Raw genomic sequence first — 24,620 nt, forward strand, 5'->3', positions numbered from 1 at the left:
GTATGAAAGCTTTTGGTTATTATGGAAACAAATGAGACCCTCCAATGTTGCAGTCACTTTCTAACAGGTATGCTAACTAGTCATATTCTCCTCTAGGACACTTCATGACTCCCCACTGTTTCCATGGTTTCTTTTCCAGTTTGACCCTCAACATTTCATGGGATAATCCACCCTCATTTGGATTCAGGGTGTTTTTTTGGGGGGTGTGTGTGTGTGTATTTTTTCCTTGTTAAGTTGTTTAAAAGAATTCTGCAAACCTTGGGATTCCCCAAAGCATGCCGATATCTCCCCCAGTGTACATGGAGTTAATATACACAAAAAATGTAGGTCTGTGTCTTGAGGAACCTTTGGTATGGGGTAGGCATTGTGGAAGATGGAGGAATGGAAGGAACGAGAGCCTGGATGACACAAGAGATGCATATTAGACTTTCTACTGTGGTATTGCACATCTGTTTGAGAGATCTACCCTTTCCCCTGCACTACGATTATAGTTGCTTTCATCACAAGCAATGCACATGATAGAAAAAAAGTACATTCCTTGGAGTTTGTTTATAGCCTTATCAGCAAATGAATAACCTTCACAGATGTCTGTCATTGGTTCTTGAGCCTATGGTTTATTACAGTGTTCCTGTTCTTTTCAATGTTTTGCATTTGCCAATCTGATTAACACGTTCTCTCTGTCCAAATCTTGGCTGAGCCAGAGCTTGACATTTTTAGCTCAGCAGGCTAAAGTTTGACAGCAGAGAGAAATTCACATTCGATATACCTGCTATGCGCTGAGTGCAAACTGGTAAAGCCATCTAAGCATCAACATGAACCAAGCTGATGTGATGAGAAGCATAAGCACTAACCAAGCACAGGTGAGCAGCAAGCCCCACCCCTACTGAAGACCCTAGTCTGAATTGTGTGTGTGTGCGCATGCGCCAGACTGGCACTAGTAAAAGGAGTGGGACAGATCAAACTACCTGAGATGAGGTGTTTCCACATGGCTGTTTATTTCAGACTCTGTACAACTCATGCTTATAAGTTTTTGTGATGTCTCCACAACAACATCATCAAACTTTCAGCCCACGTTTCATTTCGCTTTAACCTGGATTTCCCCTTACCACAATAAAATCCAATAAGTAAACCCCTTATCCATCTGCCATCACTGCTGATGTGAAAGTTGCTTAGTGCATTTTTTGGGTGAGTGGTCAGTTTGTCATATGTGTGGTGACATTTCTGTTGCTCCAGGCCCCCTTCCACCTGTGCAAGGCCTGTAATAATAATAGTAAAAAGTTTGGGGCTGCTTTATGTGCTGTTTCCCTTGTAAATTAAGCTAATTCCTCACCTTCTGGACTTCTCAGACTAGTTTTCAACTTCAGCATAAAGCACGCACGAATCGAACCGTGGTGCTAAGATGGGTGAAAGGGAATCAAATCAGCCCTGAGTTTGCTGCAAGAGGCTTTTGGAAAGGTTTTGGGGAAAAACAAAAGAAAAGGCAAGAGAGCAACCCTGCTTGCTGCCTTCTGCTGTTTCCCCACCTCCCAAATCCTTCAGTAGTAGAGAGGTTTGAAAAAAACATCAGTGAGAGGCTCAGGACTGAATTGATTTACCTCCTGCCTCAGCAACGTGACCAGATCCTTGGATGCTTGAAGCTGAAGTTTAATGGTTGAAGAAGGCAGCAAAAATGGAATTATCTTCACTATCAGAAGCATTGGCACACACACAGGCCCCACTCAGAGCACTAAGCTGTTGCATTTTGTTTTTATTATTACATATCTTGCACAAGTGTTAAATCAGAACTGCACAATTTTTTTTTTAAAAAAGAACAAACTGATGGCTGTCTAATCATCTAAGGTGTCTGAGGGAAGAGTGTTTAAGGAGAGGAACAAAAGCTACACATGAGATTGTACTTTGAATATCTTCTGCCCAATTCTGGGGCAGGCAGCAAGCAGCAGAACAGGGATCAATAGGGTGACTGGGAAAAAAGGGAGTGTGCTAATAGAGCGTGCAGAAATATCAGCTCTGAAAGAGTTTGTGAGCTAATGCCCCATCTGGACTCAGCCTTGGACAGGATTCGCTGCTGTGTGGCTTGGCTTTTGCGTGGACTAACAAGTCCTTTTAGCACCCTCCATTGCAACCCGTGCAATCAAGTTGCTACGCACATGGTGCCACATAGGCAACCCCTAGCAGGCAGTATGCAAGCAAAAACTCCTTCTCCCTCCTCCTCTGATTGCCTCGTACACCCCAGAGGCAGCACCCATGCCACTGAGAGGCCTTTGCAGAGGATATCAAGCAGAAAGACGCCAATCTGCAGTCTAACAAGCTGCCTGCCCATTCCCCTTGGGAGTCCCATCCTGGAGTCAAATCAAACTAGGATGTGGATTAAGAATCTCTCTCACCCTCTAGGTGAATACTTCTGGCAACACTCAGACCTTTACTGAGCAACATCCAGGATACAGAGCAACACCCACAATGTTTTTACAGAGTCTTTACAGAGGGTGGTGAACACAGCACATGATATCATGGGCTGTCCTCTGAGCCCGCTAGATGACATCACAAGGGATTGATGTCTTAGGAGAGCGAGAAAAATTCTCAGGGACGATTCACACCCCGGCCAGCACCTCTTTAATTTTCTACCCTCGGGCAGGAGATATAGAAGTATAATCAGTCATACCAACAGGCTAAAATACAGTTTCTATCCGTGGGCTGTTAGGGTGCTGAATGGAAAATAATATAGTGCAAATGATTTTTGGGTTGGTGTATTGTGCGACAAGCACACAGAGTGCAATAAGATTGAGTGTTTGTGTGGGGGGGGGAGGGAGGCTCGGTTAAACACAGGTTGTACATTGACAATAAAGGTATTATTATATTATTATTATTGTTGTTGTTGTTGTTGTTGTTGTTTGGAAGAACCTTTTCATACAGTTCATGCACAGTGTCTACTGTGGTACGTGCTGCCAAATCCAGATCCACACCTTCTGGAACTTTGCTTCCTAAATCTTCTATTGCTTTTGTTGGCACTGCTTTTTAAAACTATTGATTTTCCTGGGAGGGAAAACACACCAGCCCTTGATGTGGTGTAAAGTTGCATCATCCTTGTGGCTGTGTTGTAGAAATTAAAGGGCATTGGCTATGGAATACACCCACAATCTGCCCACATTTCTATATCTATCATTCCACTGGTGCTTGACACTTACGCTGCTTCCTAAGTAGGAAGAGATGAGAAATTTGACTCAGTTCATATTTATAGGTGAGCCCACCTAATTTGCCCTTTCAAAGCAATACGTGAAACGAAACACAAACATTTTTTGACATTTTTGGTACAGTTCTCCAGCTAAGTAATGTGTACAAAAATGCACATGCCAGGGTGATATGAAAGCATATATCAGTGAAAATAACATACAGAATGCATTATATTAAGGGAAATTGCTTTGCAAAAATGTGTGTATTAGGCATCAAATGTATACAGGAAGGCATACATAAGGAGAATGAGGACTTATTCCCCCTTCCCAAAACTGAGCTGGAAATGTGAAGAACTGGATTTAAGATTGGAAACATGAGAAACCAAGACTGACATATTCACCAATCCTTTATTCTTAAGGCTGCTCAGTTAGTAGATCAGGGGTCAGCAACCTTTTTCAGCCATGGGCCGGTCCACCGTCCCTCAGACCATGTGGTGGGCTGGACTATATTTTTGGGGAAATAATGAATGACTTCCTCTGCCCCACAAATAACCCAGAGATGCATTTTAAATAAAAGGACACATTCTACTAATGTAAAAACACACTGATTCCTGGACCGCCTGTGGGCCAGATTGAGAAGGCGATTGGGCCGCATCTGGCCCATGGGCTTTAGGTTGCCTACCCCTGTAGTAGATCTTTGGAACAGGATTGTGCCTTTACTGCATTTTTAAAATGGTTGTTTTATTTAATGTGACATAATGGGACCAGTTAAACAGAATTGAATTTTAAGATTTTGTTTCGTTCTGCTTAATTATACCTTTTAAGCAGAAACTTTAGTAAGAGGCAATCAAATGTGTCAAATTAAAAGAGAAATGATAAACGGGAAAAAATCAATTTAATATCAAAACCCCCTTAGCTTACCAAAGGCAAGGATGAAATCATCTCTTGAAGTGAGGAACTTTCTCCTATGAAAGTGAATTATGCCTTTCATCAGTGTTCTGGTGAAAGGAATAAAATATTCTCCAAGGTTTTCAGTAGATGAAAGTTGAGAACTCCTATTGATATAAGCTTTCTTGATTTTTGTGGAATATAAAAAGTAGGAATGAAACAATTCAAGCAGATGATGCTCAGTACAGTTTAAGATTCAAGGTTGCAGGATGGCTTCAAGTCTCTCATCAAAGGAAAGTCTGTAATTAACACTGTCTGTTGTTTTCTGCATTTTATTTCTCTCTGATATCACTTTTTATTCTCACCCCCCACAAAAACCCATGTGCACAAATATCTGTTATTCAAGAATTGCACTTATTGCAACTGATGAATTAGACTGTACTCTATGAAGCCTTATACCATAGTAAATGTGTTGGTCTTTAAGTTGCCACAATCTCCCTGCAAAGGACTAATATTCTTCCACATGAATGTCATTGCTAGTCTTGAATACTGAATACTTTGTAGTTTAAAAGCTTAAAAAGTGCCTTTTAAAACTGAAAGCTGAAAGTCTCAGACCGATGGGTTCTGTGGAAACAGTAAAATGTTGTCCCTTTTCTGTCACCTGTCACTGAACATGTCTAGTTAGCATAGCTCTGTATGGAACCTCCCCCTACTCCCAGTGTAGCAAATCACCAGCCAATGAGGTTTGAGGCCCTGGCCAATGAGCAAGCGGCAGCTGCGATTGGCCGAGAGGAGGAAGGGGGCTGGGCTGATCTGGCCAAGCGCATTTCCAGCAGTCCCACATCGGAGCAAGCTGTTTGCCGCTGCCGCTCTGCTAAGTGCAGCTCCTGTGCCTGCCCTTGCGAGCAGCAGAGGCTGTCATCGGTGGAGGAGCCCACCCCCCAAAAAGCTTGCCAACCCCTGGTCTTAGGTGACCCCTGTGAAAGGGTCGTTCGTCCCCCATAGGGGTCGTGACCCACAGGTTGAGAACCACTGCTTTAGAGGGATCATGCCTCTTTACAGATCCTGAGAAGGAAGGGTTCAAATAGCAGCTGGCCTAACTCTTTGTAGAGCAACAATATTTTTTTAAATAGTGCTTGGAGGCTTACAGTTATGGAGAATCAAAGTAAAAGATGCTTGAACTTGACATTCTTTGGTCCTGAAGATATAACTTCCAAGTACTGACCTTAAAAGTGGACACAAGTGTACACAGGCAAGCCAACTCCAAGCAAAGCATACACATTATCTACACAGGCCATCATGATTCTATGAACATATAATATTTATTTTGAAATAACTTCATTGGGTACTACTTTGTTTTCAGATCCAGTCCAAGGTGCTGGTTTTGACATGACCTGAACACTTTGGGTTCTTTTTGGGTCTTTAAGGGTGCTTCTATGTATACCCTCACTGACACACCAATCAATCATAATGGCCTGTGTCCCCCCAAAAGGGAGCAGTCTTATTCTGGACCAGTTGAATATTCAGGACAGTTTTGGGAGAAGCCCCACATAAAGTGCACAACAGTTCTTTCTCTCCACAACTCAGCAATATAATCCTGGATGTGGCTAAAGAGAAGAGGGAGCTGGGAAATGTGTCCATATGAGTAGGCTCAGCTGTCAACGTCTGCAGTTGATGGAACTGTAAGTAGGTTTCATCTCCATGGCGCTGATATCCCCAAATGCACCTCTTTCACCCATGGTTGACAGTCACTCCTATGAGGAAAAGCAAAGGGAAGTACTTTGAGACACCATTGTTGGTGTTGCAAGATGATTAGATGATGGTGCAGTTCCAGTTCCAGAAAAACAAGGTCTTGAGTCCAGTGGCGTAACGTGGGGGGTGCAGGGGGGGGCCGGCCGCACCGGCCGCAACATCTGGGGGTTAGGGTTAGGGGGCGCAAATCCACGGGTTAGGGGGCGCAAATCCACGGGTTAGGGGGCGCAAATTACTTGCCTTGCCCCGGGTGCTGACAACCCACGCTACGCCACTGCTTGAGTCCAAAAGGACTGCTTTGATTCTGCTCTGGCAAGGAGTGTGTTTTCTTCTGATGGTGACGGATTCCTCATCCAACTGCAGCCCATGGACCACATCCTACATAATTTTGAACGGTCCCTGACTCTCAGAAGTGCCTTTGAGAGACTGAGGGTAGAGGGAGCTGTAAATACATCCACAGGATCCAATTCACAATATTTTCCTGTACAACAAAATATTATATTTCCTAAAAAACCCACCAGCAGTAAAAAACAACAACCCCCCAAGTGATCTCCAAGTTTCATGGTTTGTAAATCCACTCTGTGTAGTACAGAAGTATTCAACTCAGACCCTTACACTGGCAGTGTTCTCTGTATTTGGTTAGCAAAGAATTTCCCCCATAATTGGTCCAGTTATTGAATTTGCATAGACAGTTCTTCACATTTATTTTTAATTACAAGGTCTATTGCCTATTGAATTATGAACCACTGAAATGTACTTCAGTAGCTATGTTTTGTCTTTTGTTAAAATGGGAAGATTAAGACCCCTTGTTCAAGCTGAGGAGTCCTCAGAGTTTTATTTATTAGATTAAATAGAAGCTAGATTTGGACATGATTCTTCATACAAAACACAATAGTGGTGATGTTAAGAAATTGTTTTGAAGTCAAAAGTTGTGTTTTTAAAGTAACATGCTTTTTTTTAAAAAAAAGGAAATTTGAACTTTATTTCATTTATTGAAAGCAATGGGCCAATCTGTATCAGACAGGACTGGCTCCTGAGGTTACATGGCTCATTTGGACAAGACTTGAGCTGCTTGCTGGTTAGGCTGCAATATTATAAATGTCATAATTACATGGGAGTACATCCCACCCAGCTCAGTGGAGTTTACTTCTCAATCTCAATAGACCTTTATATGATTGCATAGCTTGTGACTGCTATTATTGTGAGGTTTGTAAAGGGATATGAGTAAAAGGGTTGCTGTGAAAGGGTTTGGGGCCTGATGCCTTTGCTGCAAGAATACCCCAGGAATACTGATTCAGGCAGGAACCAATGGTCCTTTCTCGGCAGGGCCGGTGTTATCATTGAGCCAATTAGGCAGCCGTCTAGGGCCCAGACCTCAGAGGGGTGCAGTGCTGACCTCTGAGGGGCACAGTTTTATACAGATTAGTTTTTGCTTAGTATCTCTTATACATTTCTGATAACATTTTACTTTTATTTTTTATTTCAAATAATTTTATCATTTCTACAAGACACCTGTTTTGGAAAATTGAGGTTAGCCATTTTTATTTTTTATTTTTTTTGGGGGTGCCTAGGGTGAAAAATAGTCTGGCACCGGCACTGTTTCTGGGGTCACTGCAGAAAAGGCATCTGTGCTAAAGCTTATTCAGTAAGGGTGGGGAAAAGGACTCTGTTTACTGATTCAGGACCTTTAGAAGGACTCTCCTGCCAAAGTGGCTTCTGCTGAGGCAGAAGTGTCCATTTTGTATTGCCTAGTGAAAAAGCTGGGTGAAGCCCACGGGCCTGCTTTATAGACCTCTTCTAAGGAAGCGTTGGCAGAAAACTGTTCTTATTCTACCCATTTTGGCATGGCCCCAGCAGTTCTCTGAACCCATCCTTCTGCAGGAAAAAAGGGGCCCAAGGCCTGGGATTTGATTGTAAAGATAAAAATGCTACCTTTCTAACTGTATCTCTCTCAGTTCCTAGATGAGACTTATGGATGTGTTAACTGTGTACTCTTCTTAAGATTGTACAGTAGCAAAGTCTAGTGTAGTAAGGACCAGTGGAAGACACTTTGCCACCCTGGCAACAGGATAACATCCTTCACCACACCTGAGGCATCAGGTTAGTTAAGCAATCCAAGACAGACCATGAGGCACCCATCTTTGTTTTATAATTGTAATGGCTTTACCTGTTTTTATAATGGTGTATTCTATTGTTGTAACCTACCCTATGATCTTATGGGCAGGTGATAAATCTAATAAATAACCGCTCTGTATTCCAAGTGAGGGAAACAGCTTGGGGACTCAGGAGGTATAACCAGTACCTGTCACTTGAGGCAGTTGCCTCACCCTACCCAGTGGTAGTGTAGTGAGATGTTTTCAGCCTTCCTCTTTACTTCTTGCAGTCTGTCCACTTCATTAATTACCCCATTAATTACTCCTCTTATGAAACTTCTATGCCTATTGAGAAGAAAGAGAGTTGTGTCTCTCTGTGTTAAAGTTAGCACCCACTTGGAAGTACAGTTTTCTGGAGTGTTATCTCCCAATTTCCATTGAATATGCAGCAGGGGGCGCTGTGACTGCATGGCACACAGCTATTCTACAAACCTGAAAAAGAGGGATGTTTCTAAACAAACACTGAAAGCCCTTCAGACAAAAGCTGACATTGTATGCTACTCTGTGTGCTAACATAAAGCACACCCTCTTGTTCTAGATTGTTTGCCCAGGTAACGGAGGAGTAGTTCTGGCAAACTGAATACAAAGTTTCAAATGTCTTTTACAATTGGCATTGATTATGACTGCAATAGCCCTGGCTTGTTGAATGTGTGATTTGCATTTGTCAATGCCGAGATCAATGAGCGCCAGTTAGCGAAGATATACAATAGCACGTGCAAAGTGTTAAGGCAGTGAGACTATCCTTCTAATTGCCATTGGGGAGTTGTTCAAACATCTAGGTTTGGTGCTAAGACAGACAAGATCCTGGGGAAGACAGATGGATGACTTGCTAGTCCACGGGGATTTGATACATGACCATTTGGAGATGGTGTGTCTAAAGATACATTGCCATCAGGAACCAAATCTCATGGGCAGTTTTCTATGCAGTTCACTAGTTGTTTGAAGTGGAGCTTATGTTGTGCAAGGAAAATGAAAAGAAAGGTGGTTGGTTGCACCCAACAAAAAAAGGTGTTGATATCAGGCACTGACTTATAGATTATCTTAAAGTTAATATTATTTATTTATTGAATTTTATGGTGAATTATGAATTGAATTATGGTGCTGGAGGAGACTCTTGAGAGTCCCATGGACTGCAAGAAGATCAAACGCATCCATTCTGAAGGAAATCAGCCCTGAGTGCTCACTGGAAGGACAGATCCTGAAGCTGAGGCTCCAGTACTTTGGTCACCTCATGAGAAGAGAAGACTCCCTGGAAAAGACCCTGATGTTGGGAAAGATGGAGGGCACAAGGAGAAGGGGACGGCAGAGGATGAGATGGTTGGACAGTGGTCTTGAAGCTACCAGCATGAGTTTGACTAAACTGCGGGAGGCAGTGGAAGACAGAAGTGCCTGGCGTGCTCTGGTCCATGGGGTCACCAAGAGTCGGACACGACTAAACGACTAAACAACAACAATTTATTGAATTTATATACTTCCTTATACCCAGAGGTCTCAGGGCAGTTCACAGAAAAGTATGTATGTTCTCCTTCTTGTTGTAGAATGATGCTTATGATTGAATATAATAGCACGTTACCATCCCTATTTTGATTATTAAGCCATAATTTCTTTTCTTCTTTTTTCTTTGTTCCACAGACCCTCTAACACGAGGTGAGAAACCTGTGGCTTTCCAGATGTTGTTGGGACTATAACTTCCATCCTTCCTCTCCATTGGTTATGTTGGTTGGTCATGATGGGAGCTAAAGTCCAAGACCATTGGGAGAGTCACAGTCATCCCGGCACTAGCATCCTGCACACAGCTCTTGCACTTGTAGAATGATTGCTCCAATGCATTCCTTGTGGAATTACCCTTGGTGATTCTTTGCAGGTAAAAGTGAGTGCAGAATGCAGTGACCAGGTTCCTCATGCAGATGTGTAACAGACACTTAAATACTAGTGTTTAACTTAGAGCTGAGCCAAAGAAAAGGTGCTTTGTGCAAATATTTTTGGCAGCACTGGGAAACATTCCCCTTTCAACGATTTTCCAGGCATTACATCAAAAGAAAATGAAACCTGTCAGCTATCCTGGAGGCTGCCACACTTGTGCTTGGTGATCTCAAATCAGAATCAACTCTTATTGGCTATGCATTGTTGTGATGTAATACACTGCGCACTGGCTGGGATAACCCATTTGACTCTTTTGAGGAAGAAGAGAGTCCAGGGTTTGTTTGTTTTGGGGTTTTTTTTAAAAGGCACAAAAGCAGCAGCAGATTGGGAAACAATAGGAGAGAACTGACTCAAATGAAAATAAATATTTGCATAATTTTGTGTGCTCTTAAATACTGAAACACCCCCACCTCAAAACTAGCCAACAAGAAGCACGGCTATAGTTCTGTGTTCTGTGCCTATGCAATGCTCTAGTCTGCCGGGGTTCCTTCTCCCCCATTGGGGATTTGCCCCTCTTCTGACCACAGTGACTGCAGCTAGGACTTTTCCTTGTTTCCCCCCAGTATTTTTGGCCTTACTCCTGTGTCTACAGCCACAACCATGTACTTCCCATTGTTTAAGTTACAGATAACTGTATCTGTGTATCTGAAGAAGTGTGCATGCACACGAAAGCTCATACCAAGAACTAACTTAGTTGGTCTTTAAGGTGCTACTGGAAAGAAATTTTTTTTTGTTTTCCCATTGTTTAGTTTGTTTAAGAATACAATACAGACAGCTATGTTCACTATCAGACATCAAGCCGAGGACATTCTGTTCCAGTTCTTGACTCTATTTAGCATCTTGTGTTAATTGTTTTACAGTTGACCTCTGTTAAGGTTTCTGTCACTTACTTTAACATACAAAGTAGCACAGCTTTTGTAATATTGTTGATTTTTCACAGCATGGTAGTCAGCCATTGTAGAAAGCATGGTACCATCTTTGACTGTGTACACATGACAGTTTGCAATGGACTCTAAGCATCCCATGTGGGATGTGTGTGTGCCACCCACACAATATCTTTTTCTCATCCAAGTGGCAGTGCACACATTCCCTCCAATTTAATTTGGATTTTTTTATGATCTGCGGATAATGCAGTAAGGGGGGGTGGGGAGGCGGAATCTAGCATAAAATTGCATGTTATCCAACTGTGGATGTTCTGAAGTGCATTATGTCAGTGATTTTTTTTTAAAAGCAACAACGTGTGTGGTGATGTTTTGTTTGGCATTGTCTTATCACTGCACCCTCTACTGCCAATAGCAAGGCTGTGGGCTAGTGGTGGAGCCACTTGTAACACATACATATTTAAATTTTAATTTTTAACCCACTGTTTTGCGCAAATCTTGTATACTGGAAACTTTGTAAAGTAAAAACAAAAAACCAAAACCCTGGACATCTGCATGGATAAACATACACTGGCTCACAATGAACCTCAGATTTGGGGTGGGGGTGGGGCTGTGATACAGCCATTTCTTCTTAAGCTGCTCTTTTATGTAAGCCTGATATACTGAAATTTTTATAAGGAAAAAAAAGCCTTGCACACAATTAAACAGATAACTGTGCACATAGGAGCCAACTCCTAGGGGCCAAGGGGTCCTCAGCCCCTCCAATAAAATATTTGAGGGGGCCTGTCCCCCCAAGTTGATGGGTATTGCCATTCAAATGATGTGCATGCACCACATCATGCAATTGATTATGCAGGGTGGGGCTTACCTGGCACCCCCCAATATTTTATTCAAGTTGGCACCCCTGTCTGTACATGCCCACAATGGACCTCAGAATTCCAGGACTTAGGGAGGGTGGGGAATTGCTTATCAAGGGGCAGAGACAACACTACAAATTCACCCCATCAAGCTCTGCCCACTAGTGTGGACAGATAACACTAAAATAGAGTTCAATTAAAATCACTCGTGGGACAAACATACACAAAAGTGCACACAGATAAATCAGATCTGTGTGACCCATGTGCACAATTAACAGCCTGGTTTGTACATTGCCTTCTCTTCAGTGATTCAGCACCATTTATTGACTTGGACACATTTCTTTTACAACCTTAAATTGATTCATCCCTTCATATATTTTTTGTGTTCCATTGTCACCCCCCCTTTTTTTTACAAAGGGCCAGCTGTTCTCCAAGCTAGTCTGAACTATCCATATTTGTATTTCCTATCGAAGCAACATGATTTCAATCAGCCTCATGTGAAGTTCTCTCTCACCAGTCTTTATTATCTCATATGATAGAATACAAATCAGAGGATGATTGAATGTTGCTCGTAATGAGATTATAGTACGATGAATCTTGCCCGGTGACAGTCAACATTTTCCAAAGCAATGTACAAATAATTGCTGGGTCCTGTAGCAAATATAGATTTCGGGAGACTTTGCTAAAATTACTGTGGCTAATTAATTTGTTCAGCTACTGACTGATCAATTATTTTGTCCTGCTTTATTGAACCACTGCTTGAAAATGGGTTATTTTTTGTTTGTAAAGTATTTGATGGGCTAACACAACAGATCTTTTCAATTATGGAGCCACTGTAAATTTATGCTGACTGGCAGTCAGGTCTTGGCTGCGCACCCCCATGTCACTTGTAAAACACTTACAGCAAAGTAGAGGGCTGCCCCAATGATATCTACCACTACAATCTATGGAAGCAATGGGGCAAAAAATCAGCAGGTTGCCCCCCAGACTTGCCTCAGAGCAGGGCAGTAATAGGTGGATTATGCAGAATCATAACTGTTCAGGATTAGTGGCTACAGAAAGTATTGGATCCTCCTGCCATGCTCCAATGGATGGACCTACGGTCCCAGTTACAGACAATATAAGCCTCTACCAAAGTACTCACCAGTGAGGGCAGGGCCTGATGCAGCACAGTTCAAACAAAACAAGGACAAGCACAGAGAATCAGTCTAGGTCCAAATGTGACCCAGAAACAAGGTTAGGAAACAGTCAACATAACAAGGAGGTCAGGCAAGGTACAATGTAGGCAGTCAGCAAGACTAGAATTTGGTCCAAGGAGGCAGAGATCTGTGTTGTTTCCAGAAGCTGGAAGAATCTGGTCTCCTCAACAACACCTGCTGGCAGTGAAGGAGTATCAGAAGAAGAGTTTGGATTTGATATCCCGCTTTATCACTACCCAAAGGAGTCTCAAAGTGGCTAACATTCTCTTTTCCCTTCCTCCTCCACAACAAACACTCTGTGAGGTCAGTGGGGCTGAGAGACTTCAAAGAAGTGTGACTAGCCCAAGGTCACCCAGCAGCTGCATATGGAGGAGTGGGGAAGCGAACCCAGTTCACCAGATTACGAGTCTACCGCTCTTAACCGCTACACCACACTGGCTCTCAGGAATGCCTTACTCATGAGCTGACCCCTTACTCACAAGTAAACCAATGGCATGGGTCTGTAGGTGCATATCGTGATGTCGCACTCCAGTCTTGACCCAAAGCTTCTGGCAGCCTCACTGCTGAGGACTGTTGGGCTGCCCCAACTCCTCCTCTTAGAATTCCATGAGGTTTTTCACCAGGTACCAATTCAGAGGGTCCTTCAAGGGGATCTTTGAAGGGTTGGATTGAGGGGGGCCCTACCTGCTCCTCAAGGTTCTCAACCTGTAGGGTGTCTGATCCTTCCTTTGAGGACTCAATGCCTGCCACCAGGACATCTCTCTGTGTGTCCATCACTAGAGGGTATGATAGCTCTGTAGTGAAATGTGATCTGAAGGCCTTATTGTATGGTATAGAAAGTGAAACTAGAACAGAGACTGAAGCACAAGAAGGCCTGCATTAGAGAGGTTTTTCTTTTTAAGGGCTATTGTGTAGCTATTCCTGGACAATGAGTTACATTAAACTCCTGCCATCTTTGGCAGTGGCGTAGCGTGGGGGGTGCAGGGGGGCCGGCCGCACCGGGCGCAACATCTGGGGGTTAGGGTTAGGGGGCGCAAATCCACGGGTTAGGGGGCGCAAATCCACAGGTTAGGGGGTGCAAATTACTTGCCTTGCCCCGGGTGGTGACAACCCACGCTACGCCACTGATCTTTGGCATTCATTAAACAGGCTCCACAGTGAAACTGAGTCATGTGTGTCGTAAGAAGGGAAGCAGGGTTGGCCCTAGGATAAATAGTGCTCAGGTTGAAGAGTGCCTTCAATGCCACCCACCCAGTTTGCTGCGTTGAATGGCTTGTTCAGAATTGCAAAACTTCAGCCTACAGGCCCTACTGCTCTTTGTCTTTCCTAGCTATCTCAACGAACAGAGCTACCTCTCAACAGTTTAGCCCTAGCTAACTGCAGACAGTACTAAGCTCAGCTAGTCTCTCCATTCTGCTTGGTGCCCAGGGGTGAGCAGCGAACTCACCTACCCCTAAGGCTGGTGTTGAAGGAAAGGTGGGTTTTGAGGCAAAACTGTGCTCCTAGGCATCTTCCTGTGCATGTGAGCTGATGTTCCCTATCTTACAAACTGTAGATGTGCCCATGGGGGAGCCAAGCAGGCAGACACGATACTCACTCACTGCTGTTAGGCTGAGTCAGACCGCTAGGCTGCCTGACCTGTGAAAACTCACCATGGCCTCGGGTAGAAGTTTTATTTGGATTTTTTAAAAAGTGGAAATGGTAGACATGAACTTGGGACTTTTTGCATAGCTACATGTGCTCTTCTGTTGACCTTGGCCCATCCCCCAATTTCACCAGCTATTTCAGTTCACTTGGGGGGACAGCAACAGATATCCACTGACCATGGTGGGTGGTTTCTTCTCCAGCACGTGAGTTGACTGCACATGGTCTAGATGTCACAGCTTGCAAAGTGTGTGCGAGAGAAAGCTATGCAAGTCTTGGGCCCTGCTGCTGGCAGCTGTGGGTTAATGGGAAGTCCTTTGCTTTCACATCTCAAGGAGGCAATCACTGGTTAAGTTCTGGAATATATTCAAACACCTTCCTGGTGCATGTGGGGCATTTAGGTTCAGCATCCTGGGTTCTTAGAGCAATTTTTCAATGAGATGCATCCTTCTCATTGCTGGCCGCTAGATGTCAATCTAGGACTGGCAAAGTTTCAGCTCTCCACTTCCTCTTACCTTACAATGAAGGAGCTCTCTCACACAACTGCCCCTTCAGGCAAGGGAGGCTTTACCCCCAGAGGGAGGAGAAATCACCGGTTTCTTTCCTCTTCTGGCCATTTGACATGCCAAGCGTGCCAAGCTACTGTGGTTGGTGCTACTCTTGCTTATGCTTGGCCAGATCTCCCTTGCATCAGTTTGCCTCTGTAGCTCTACCTCTTTCCTAAGGCTGTTGCTGCCTCCACCTATTGTTGTGCCTTCCAGTCCAGCCATTGCAAGTTCTGGGTGGATCAGATGGAGCAGGAAACTGCTACATAACTCTCCCACATAGCTGAGCAGTCTTAAGGCTTATCCACACTTATCTTTCCTCAACTCTTTCTGGACATGCTCTGTGCTTTATAGTTCAGGCGTGGGGAAAAAAGAGCACTTGGACATAGAGCTTTAAAGTGTGCCTGGAAAGCGTGGGGCAAAAGCTAAGTGTGGAGAAGCCCTTAGACATTTTTCCAGAAAGGGACCAAGTTCCCTACTTGCTAAGTAAGGTGTATTGCTGGCGGCCTTATGTTTCCAGAACGGGAGCCTGATTAATATAATGGCTCATGCTCACTTGATTAGTGAATGCAACCAACAGGCACAAAACTCAAAAGGCAGCTTAATCACATGGGCTTCATTTGCAGTAAGCTGATTTAACTGACTTGTAATGTCTCCTATGCAATGGGAGAAAGCGTTGCTCAAGCATCCTCTATCAGTGGCTGGAACAGGCTAGACATTAAATTTATCAGATTGGTATGTAATAATAAGAAAATGAGAAGGACTGCAAACGCTTGGGAGAATAGGATATCTAAAAGAAAAGAGATAAGAAGTGCTTGTCATATCTCTGCTGAGAATTGTAAAGGGTTTAAATAACAGTAAAGTAAATTAAACATTAGGATGGGAATGCTTTCTAACCAGAGCAGTTCAGCAGTGGAATAAGCAGGCTTTTTAGAACGGCTGCTTTAAGATTTATTGCTGCAGTGATCTCCAAGGAAGCCAAATATAATCCAAAATGGTGGAACCAAGTAGTGGCTGAAATTGAAAAACATCCAAGTGGCATAATAATTAAGATGACCTGGAATGATAACTTATCATGGATGCTTCAGTTAAAGAGCACCCTTTTTCATGGCAAAGAGCTGGAAGAGTGATACGCTGGAAGATTTCTAAATCTAGGGTCTATGAAGCTAGATACACTAAATCTAAATCTCTAGGCCCCTTAAATAAATAATAGCCCTTCTTACAATGTTTTTGTGGCTAAATTGAATGAAAATTGAATTCATCCCCCAGCTATGGATGAATTGCTGGTCTGTACCGCTTTTGCATGTGTTCCTTGATAATTCCATTCTGTCCAATTTCCATGTTGATCTGCAAATTAGTAAAAACAACCACACAACAAATCTGTATGAGGATTGCATACAAATACCTATTTATTGCACATTTCCCATGCTTTCTTTTCTAAAAAAAAAATGTTTAGGGGTACTCTTATTTCCCTACTCATATTGAAACACTGCCCCTCAATGAGGCCAAACTTAGATTCACAAAATATTTAGGGGTATGCGTACTCCTGCGTCCCCCCAGAAAAAAAGCATGACACATTTCTAAATGAATTTTCTATCAGAATAGTTTCCCAAAAATATATTTTGATATGTTCTTTGAGCCAAAAACTGTAAGAGAAACACTGGGACCTAATGTGATCTGTATAATATTTGGCATCTGGTGGGCGGGGCTTGTATGTTCCAGAATCAGCCCTTCCCTTCAGTGTATTCAGTAAAGTTTCAGTTAAGAGGGATGCGTTATCTCTTCTTTTTCTTGCCTCAGATTTGCCTCATGTTGTTGTATTCAGTTTCTCTCATTATGCTATTTACAGTTACAGTTTTCTTTATTATTAAAGCTTAGTTTGTATTTACGTGAGCCACTTATTTTCCCCAAAGAGAAAGAAACTGTGCTGATGAAAGGTGTGGAATGTCCTAAACTCCAGGAGGACTGATTTTGTCAAACACCGCCCCCCCAACAATAACTCTCTCAGAGCATTTGGGAAATGTGAAAGCTGGTGCATAACTAAGTTCAGACCTGCACATTTGTCTAGGAGGCACAGATCACGTCCATTGATATCAGAATTCGCAACCACAGGATTCCTCAAGTATTCTTAGTGGAGACTGAAGTTCCTTTATTCCCTCCATGTCTACCTGAATCTTTTTCTTTGGAGAAATGGTCAGAACAGGAACAGAGGGAAAGAACACAGCATCCCAGAAGAGGAAAACCCTCCAGTGTTGTTCAGTTTATAAAGCCAGATACAGCAGTGAAAGGAAATAGATTCAGCTGAAGTGAAAGGGAGGCAGAAGGAGACAGAAAGGGAGGACAGCAGGATGAGGAGAGAAGAAATCATCCTGTTACCGACATGCTGCAATCTACCAGGCTTCCATTCCACTTTCCCACTGGGGAAGGTAAACAGGAACCAGGCCAAAAACACGTCAATAATAATTCTGAGTGTCCCTCCCCACTCAGCCCATTTCACAAAACTTGGGGGAAGCAAACAGAGATTCAAGACTGGCCAGTTAGTGGAATAAGGGGAGGTGGGGCTGGTTCAGACCATGGGCTGTCGATTGCTGACATATGCTTCTTTACCATTCAAACAAAGCCATAAAGAAGGCCTTCCATTGGTTTGACTCTTCCCAAGTTTTGCGAAGCAAACTGTAGCAAAATGAAGCAAAGAAAGGGCTGTGTCAGGACAAAGGTCTCTGTTCCCAAGGAGATAGAGGAGAGGAGAGGAGAGAAGCCATGGCTGTAGAAAATAGTCTGTATGTAAATCATGATTGAATATTCAGTGATTTTTTTTTTAAGTAGCCATTCTGGCTCTATTTCTTCCCCCTTGCTCCAGCTTATTTACTCTGCCATTTCCTCAACTCTTTGGGGGCTTCTTAATGCTCTGGAAACGGTTTTGAAGAGAATACAAATGAGGGTTTTAGTGGGCTCCATTGATCTTCCTAATGCTCAGTTTTGTAGTCCTATGAAAGAAACAGAGGGGAAATATGCCAGTGGCTCTTTGTGGCTACTGCTCGCTCTACAACCCGCTAAATGGCCAGTGAGCTTAAGGCTGCATTTGGCTTTTAAATGGGGAATGTATCTTTAGGGCATTGGCACCATCAGTATTCTAGGCATGCCTTGGCCGGTTAGGTCCTGCACAAACAATGTGTGGCTATTTTGGGCTTGCAAGTGCTTAACACTGTTTGGGAAAGCTTATTTGCTTGAGCAGGAGTGTGCTTGGAGGTCATGACCTGGATGACTCTGAAGCCCTGCGGAGGAACAGCTTTTTTGCTTTTACGGGTGAGAAGGGGGAATGTTTCAGTAGTCTTCCTGTTGTGAAGGATTATAGAAATTTTAGTTTGGAGATGCAGTATCTGGCTGGCTTTCACTGGGATTTGCTCTACTAACTGGAATCCCAGATTTTGTTGTTGTTTTTGTATTCCTACAGTGATGAGCAGTGACAAGTTAAGGCCTCAGTCCATCTGCAAGGGATTGAGTGAAATGTACAAGGCTGCCAAATGCTGGGCTGAGCTGCTGTGAAGAGAGGCTACCTATAGGCAAAGGTATGATTAAGTGCCAATATTTACGCTTTTGCATTTTTTCCCCAGAGCATGATGGTTAGTCATTCCCTGTGCTCATCCTCCACAGCATAGGACATAATACAGTGGGATGCTGTATAACAAGGTAATCCCTGGTACTAAAGGATGCTCTATAATTTTTATAGACTCTCAGTTCAGCTGAACCTCCCTTTTTGTTCACCAGTCCAATATAGGATTCAGCATGGAAAAAAAGGTAGATTCCTCGCACCCACCTCTCACATCTTTCCAAAGAGCAGAGCAGAGATTTTAACCCATTACAGTGATGGTTAGTCACAGAAGTTCGAATTAATTAATTAAAAAAGGGACACAATGTCATGCATCATTGTAAATACATTTCCTTGCACATGTATAGAATGCATGAGAAAATGTACGTTAGATTGTGTGGAAATAAAGGCTTCCAACAATTTAAAAGCTGAACCGGCTTGTGTTAGAATGCACTTGACAGTATGTCATAGTTCTCATTTGTGTCAGTGATTTGTGGGCCGCGAACTAGAAGATTATATTTGTTCTGGATTAAGTGATCTAGAATAAGAGTATGGTTTTGCAAACCTCCGTATCATTACCTGCTTGAGAGTAAAAGAAAGGAGCACCATGAGAAGCTTTACATGTGTCATACTGTACTTTCTTTTCGCTGCCAAATGCAAGAGGGTGGCCTGCTGGCGGTGCTCCAGATGATTGCTCTCCACTGTATTTATTCTTCCCACTTTGTAATTACTGCAGTAATTCCTAGCCAGAGGTTCATCCACTTGGATTTATGCTGCTACATCTGTGCATTTGACAAGCACAGAATGGTTGGCATGTTCAAAAAGCCTTCATCTGAGCAAACATCTCTGACGTATAACCAAACATAAGGGTGCTGCCCTCTTCCTGCTATATTCTACCTGCTGTTGGGACAGCAAATTAACCCCAATGTTTCAAGTTAATTTCTCCTTTTTAAAAAAGATATTTTTATTGAGTTTAATAATAAATAAGAATAAGCAGAAGAAGTTACCCCTTTCCCTTCTCCCCCCACCTCTCCCAGTCATTGTCAAGGAAAAACATTTTTCCAGAGGTGAGCACAAGTAGCCGATAGATGCTAGGTTTTTGTGCTGTCAGTAGAAAAGGATTGAAATGGATGCCACATTTCAGTGAAATTGTCAGAATCCTGGGTGTTATTTAACGTCTTGATGTGTTTAGTCAATTTCTCTATCAGGGCCAGCAAGCAGACTCTTTGGCTCCACTGTGTGAGATGAAGATGTTCCAGATTCTTCCAGCTCTGTGCAATAAATTATCTGGTCACTACAAGCAGGAATGTTAAAAGTTCGTTATGGTGTAAGTCCTTTTGGTCCTCATGGAAAATGTTCAATAAAGCCAATTGTGTCAAGCTTTGTTTCATTTATTGCATTATGAGACTTACTTCTTTAAACATTGTGGTCCAAAAGTTCCTATATTCTGTTACAAGTCCATCACATATGATACATAGCATTTATAATGTTGCTCCATCTCCAGCAGATTGATGGACTTATATGATTGCATTGCAGAGGCATTAGGTACCACCTGTGTATCAGCTTAAATGTATTTTCCCTAATTTTAACAGATACTAACTGTGGCAGTGGAAGACAGGAGTGCCTGGCGTGCTCTGGTCCATGGGGTCACAAACAGTCGGGCACGACTAAACGACTAAACAACAAAAACCGTAATGGTTTCTTAGCCCATATGTTATAGTAAGCGTAACGCTTACTATACAAAAGTAAGCGTAATGTTTACTAAACAAAAGAGGCTTAAAGACGCTCTCAAGGCAAGTCTAAAAAAATGCACTGATAACTGGGAAACACTGGCCAGTGGCCTGGCCGCAAAGGTACCCACTAAAGAAGATCTGCTTGTTGCTCTGCAAGAAGAACTAATACAGGGTTAGATTCAAACCTCTCTTTTGTTCTGCTCAGATAGCACACATGGGTAGCTTTTCTCCATTTTGATCTAGAGTTCCCGCCTGAAGTAAAGATACTAGAGTCAGATGTGCCCTCTGACCCCCATCCAGATGGCGTGTTAGAGCCTATGAGGAAAGTATTAATGGCAGGTTGGAGCTCGGAGCACCTAGGAGCCACTTGGGGGCTGCAAAAATATAATGAGTTTGGTAAAGATGATTAGTAGAGTATCGATGGACATACATATTGCAGGCTTTTAAAACCAGGCTCCCCTGCAGTTATAAACAGAAGCAAATGATGGTTGTGATGCATGAGAAGTGTTCCACTCCCAGTGTTGGAGGCAGTAGCCTCTGAATGCCAGTTGCTGAGATGCACAAGAGGGGAGTGCTGTTGCATTCAGGTACAGTGGTACCTCAGGTTAAGAACTTAATTCGTTCTGGAGGTCCGTTCTTAACCTGAAACTGTTCTTAACCTGAAGCACCACTTTAGCTAATGGGGCCTCCTGCTGGCACTGTGCCGCCAGAGCACAATTTCTGTTCTCATCCTGAAGCAAAGTTCTTAACCCGAGGTACTATTTCTGGGTTAGCGGAGTCTGTAACCTGAAGCGTCTGTAACCTGAAGCGTATGAAGAAGAAGAAGAAGAAGAAGAAGAAGAAGAAGAAGAAGAAGAAGAAGAGTTTGGATTTGATATCCCGCCTTTCACTCCCTTTAAGGAGTCTCAAAGCGGCTAACAATCTCCTTTCCCTTCCTCCCCCACAACAAACACTCTGTGAGGTGAGTGGGGCTGAGAGACTTCAAAGAAGTGTGACTGGCCCAAGGTCACCCAGCAGCTGCATGTGGAGGAGCGGAGACACGAACCCGGTTCCCCAGATTATGAGACTACCGCTCTTAACCACTACACCACACTGGCTCTCTATGTAACCCGAGATGCCACTGTACTGCTTTGGGCTTCCCACAGGCATCTGGCTAGCCATTGTGAGAATAGGATGCTGGACTAATCCAACATTTCTAAGTCCAAAAAATGATACCATGCACTGCAAATGGTGAAAGAACAGCATGAATGGCAAGTGTTTACATGACCAACATGGGACTACTCCACATGAACCTGTGATGTGAACGCCTATGAATCATGGGTAGTTATCCCCACCTGAATCATGATCCAGCCTAATTTGGTTAATATGAGATACTACTTTTCTCTTGTGGCTATGCCAGGTATACATGGTATGGTAACCTGTAGAACTGCATTCTTCTGGGCATTATTATTATTATTATTATTATTATTATTATTATTATTAATCTAATGAGATTCGATGCAGCCTCAATGGCAAGTGCAACTACTATTGTTAACAAACAAACTTGGGTAATTGTACAGAATCGTGAGATGAAAAACAAGTGGAAGTGGTTTCGTTACTAGCTTAATTGCTTTTTACTGCATTCTTGGTCTATAATCAAATATGCATCTTTTCTTTTCAAATTAACATTTTTTATATAAAGATAAGGAATGTTATTAAATCTCTTGAGGAAGTGAATCCTTGCGGATAAGTGGTAGATAGGGTTGCATTGTAACTTAGCCTGTAGTATTTATCCATGATAGTTTAGTGTAGAAACTGAGTATAATTGCTGTGATGATCCCACAACTGTTGGGTTGAAATAACGACAGACAGGTAGCGCGTGTCATCTGGGAGGCATCTCCTGAGCAAGTCTCAAGGAGCCTCTTTTATTGAATATTACAGCATTGCCACATATGTGCTTATTGCTGATTGGTTAACACAAGTACAAAGCAAAGGTTGCATATAGGCATTAATCACCAATAGATTAAAGACTGGGAGAGGGAGCACAGAACTAGACAGGCGTGAAAACCTCCTTATTAAACTTTTACTAGTGATTGATATAGCATTCATCCGTAGATGTGGTCAACTATGCATTAAGAACAGGTCAAAGTACAATGTTTTCCTGAACTCAATGTGAACTGAACATTCTAAGGTGGTGAGTGAATGTCTTAGTATTAGAACGGTTTGTGCAGCATTATGTGCAGAAACGAAGCTTTCCTTCATTTCCTCTTTTCTTTTTTATTTAAAAGTGAGTGGGACAAAAATACTTCGGGATACGTGGTTTGCCAGCGCATACCCAAAATAAGTCTGCCCACTGATGTTGTTAAGTGATTTTCAGGGTGAATGGGACAAAAATACTTCGGGATACATGGTTTGCCAGCGCATGCCCGAAATAATTCAGCCCACGTCTCCCCTTATGTTTACTGTTGGTGCTTCCATTTCGCAAAGTAGGCAGCAATAATTTTATTGGGTGGCTGAGGAGGAGAAAAACACTGAGACCAAAGGCGTATGAGACCAGGGATGCACTGGATGAAACAACATAGCAAAATTAATATACATACTATGATAATAACATATTTAAAAAGATTGCGAAGCCAATTAAGATTTGGCAACCAGCCAGTGAGCCACTGGGTAAACGAATCCCAGAGGCCAGAAAGTCCAACGTCCTGTTTGATGTGATGTGTGAGATTTTGCAAATGAGAAATTTGCTTTTGAATAGCTTTAGAATTGTCAGTAATATTGAAACAGCACATGTCATGCACTTGTTCACAACCATAATGATGAAGCATCAGCAAATAATCTATCGCGGCACGATTCTGTAAGAGCCCATGTTGGAGTTCACTCTGTTCTTTATTCAAAAGGTGAAGAGCTTGTGAGGTAAAGTTCAGAGCTTTTGCTGCCGAGCAAGCTAAAGAGTTAATATTCCTGCTATTCCGTACAGCCAATCCAGGGACTCCTAAGAGAGAGACAGCTAGAGAAATATATTCAGATCTGCTAGGGAGAGAAACAGAATCATCACAATCATTAGTCAATTCCACAGAGCGTCGATATCGAGAGCGGGATAAATGATGCTTCTTGGGTAAAATGATAGACAAGCAGCTTAAGCAGCAAGGTGTGCCATGGCTAATGTTCACTGGAATATAATTGAATGTGTAGCCTGGGCACGACCAGAACCAGCCTTCAGGCAGCTCTGTATATTTATATACATAGGAAATATTTACATAATCAGAGCAGTTAAAATTATCCTTGCCCATTTTCACACAGTTGGTTTTTGTGCAATTGACCATACGGGCGCAAGTGATATTAAAAGAGGCCACGTATGGGGTCAACAAATCAATGGCCAGAGATGGGCGTCGGCGAACTTGGTTACCCCAGTTATGGTAACCGGAATAACCAAGGGTGCGGAGAGAATCATTTTGGGGTAAGGATGAATAAAACCAGGTATCATTTTGCAAATCGAGAGGGTCGTGGCAAACAGGGATGAGGCAGGAGCCAAGGATTTCACCTATTGATACCTGCTGAGTTAAGCAAAAAAGATGAAACATTGAGGGTTTTTGCAAAAGATTCCCACACATTTATTGGTGTGGAATCACCGCTATTAGGAGCGGAAGCAGAAAGGGGCAAAAACAAAACACTGAAAATGAGCACTATCATGGAATTTATATTAAGGCAGGAAATGAGACACAGAAGCAAATCTCCATTTCCCACTTTTCTTTTCTTTTTACGAAGATGGGGGTATTATCCGCCAGGGGCTCTGCATTGTTTAGCAAAATGACCTGGGCGCTTACAGTTGAAGCAGTTGCCTGTTGGCTTATTGCCAGCTTGGATGGCACCGGCAAGCAAGGACATCGCATGACTCTGGCTTCCAATTTCTGCACAAGTTTGAATCATATCGGCCAGGTCATATTTAGGGCGATGTACAACTGACTGCAATGCCTTCTTGCAGTCGGTGTTTGCATTTTCAAAAGCCAATTTTTTCATCAATTCATTTTGGGCTGTAGGGTCATCTATCTGCCTGGCGAGTGATTCTTTCAATCTATCTATAAATTGATGGTAAGGCTCCAAATGTTGTTGCTTAATATTAACAAAGGAGCTCAGTGGTTGCCCTGAGACAGGGACTTTCCGAAAGGCGCATTACATGCAGGTCGCGGTGCGACTAAAATGCAAAGGTGTTAATTGCGCCTGTGCTGGTATAGTATCATACAGACCAGCACCAAAGAGTTGAGCGGCTGAATGCTGTGGATCAGCCAGGGCTGCTGCACTGTGCTTAA

This window comes from Podarcis filfolensis (genome assembly GCF_964270895.1).
Source record: "Podarcis filfolensis genome assembly, chromosome: 2".
Classification (NCBI taxonomy): domain Eukaryota; kingdom Metazoa; phylum Chordata; class Lepidosauria; order Squamata; family Lacertidae; genus Podarcis; species Podarcis filfolensis.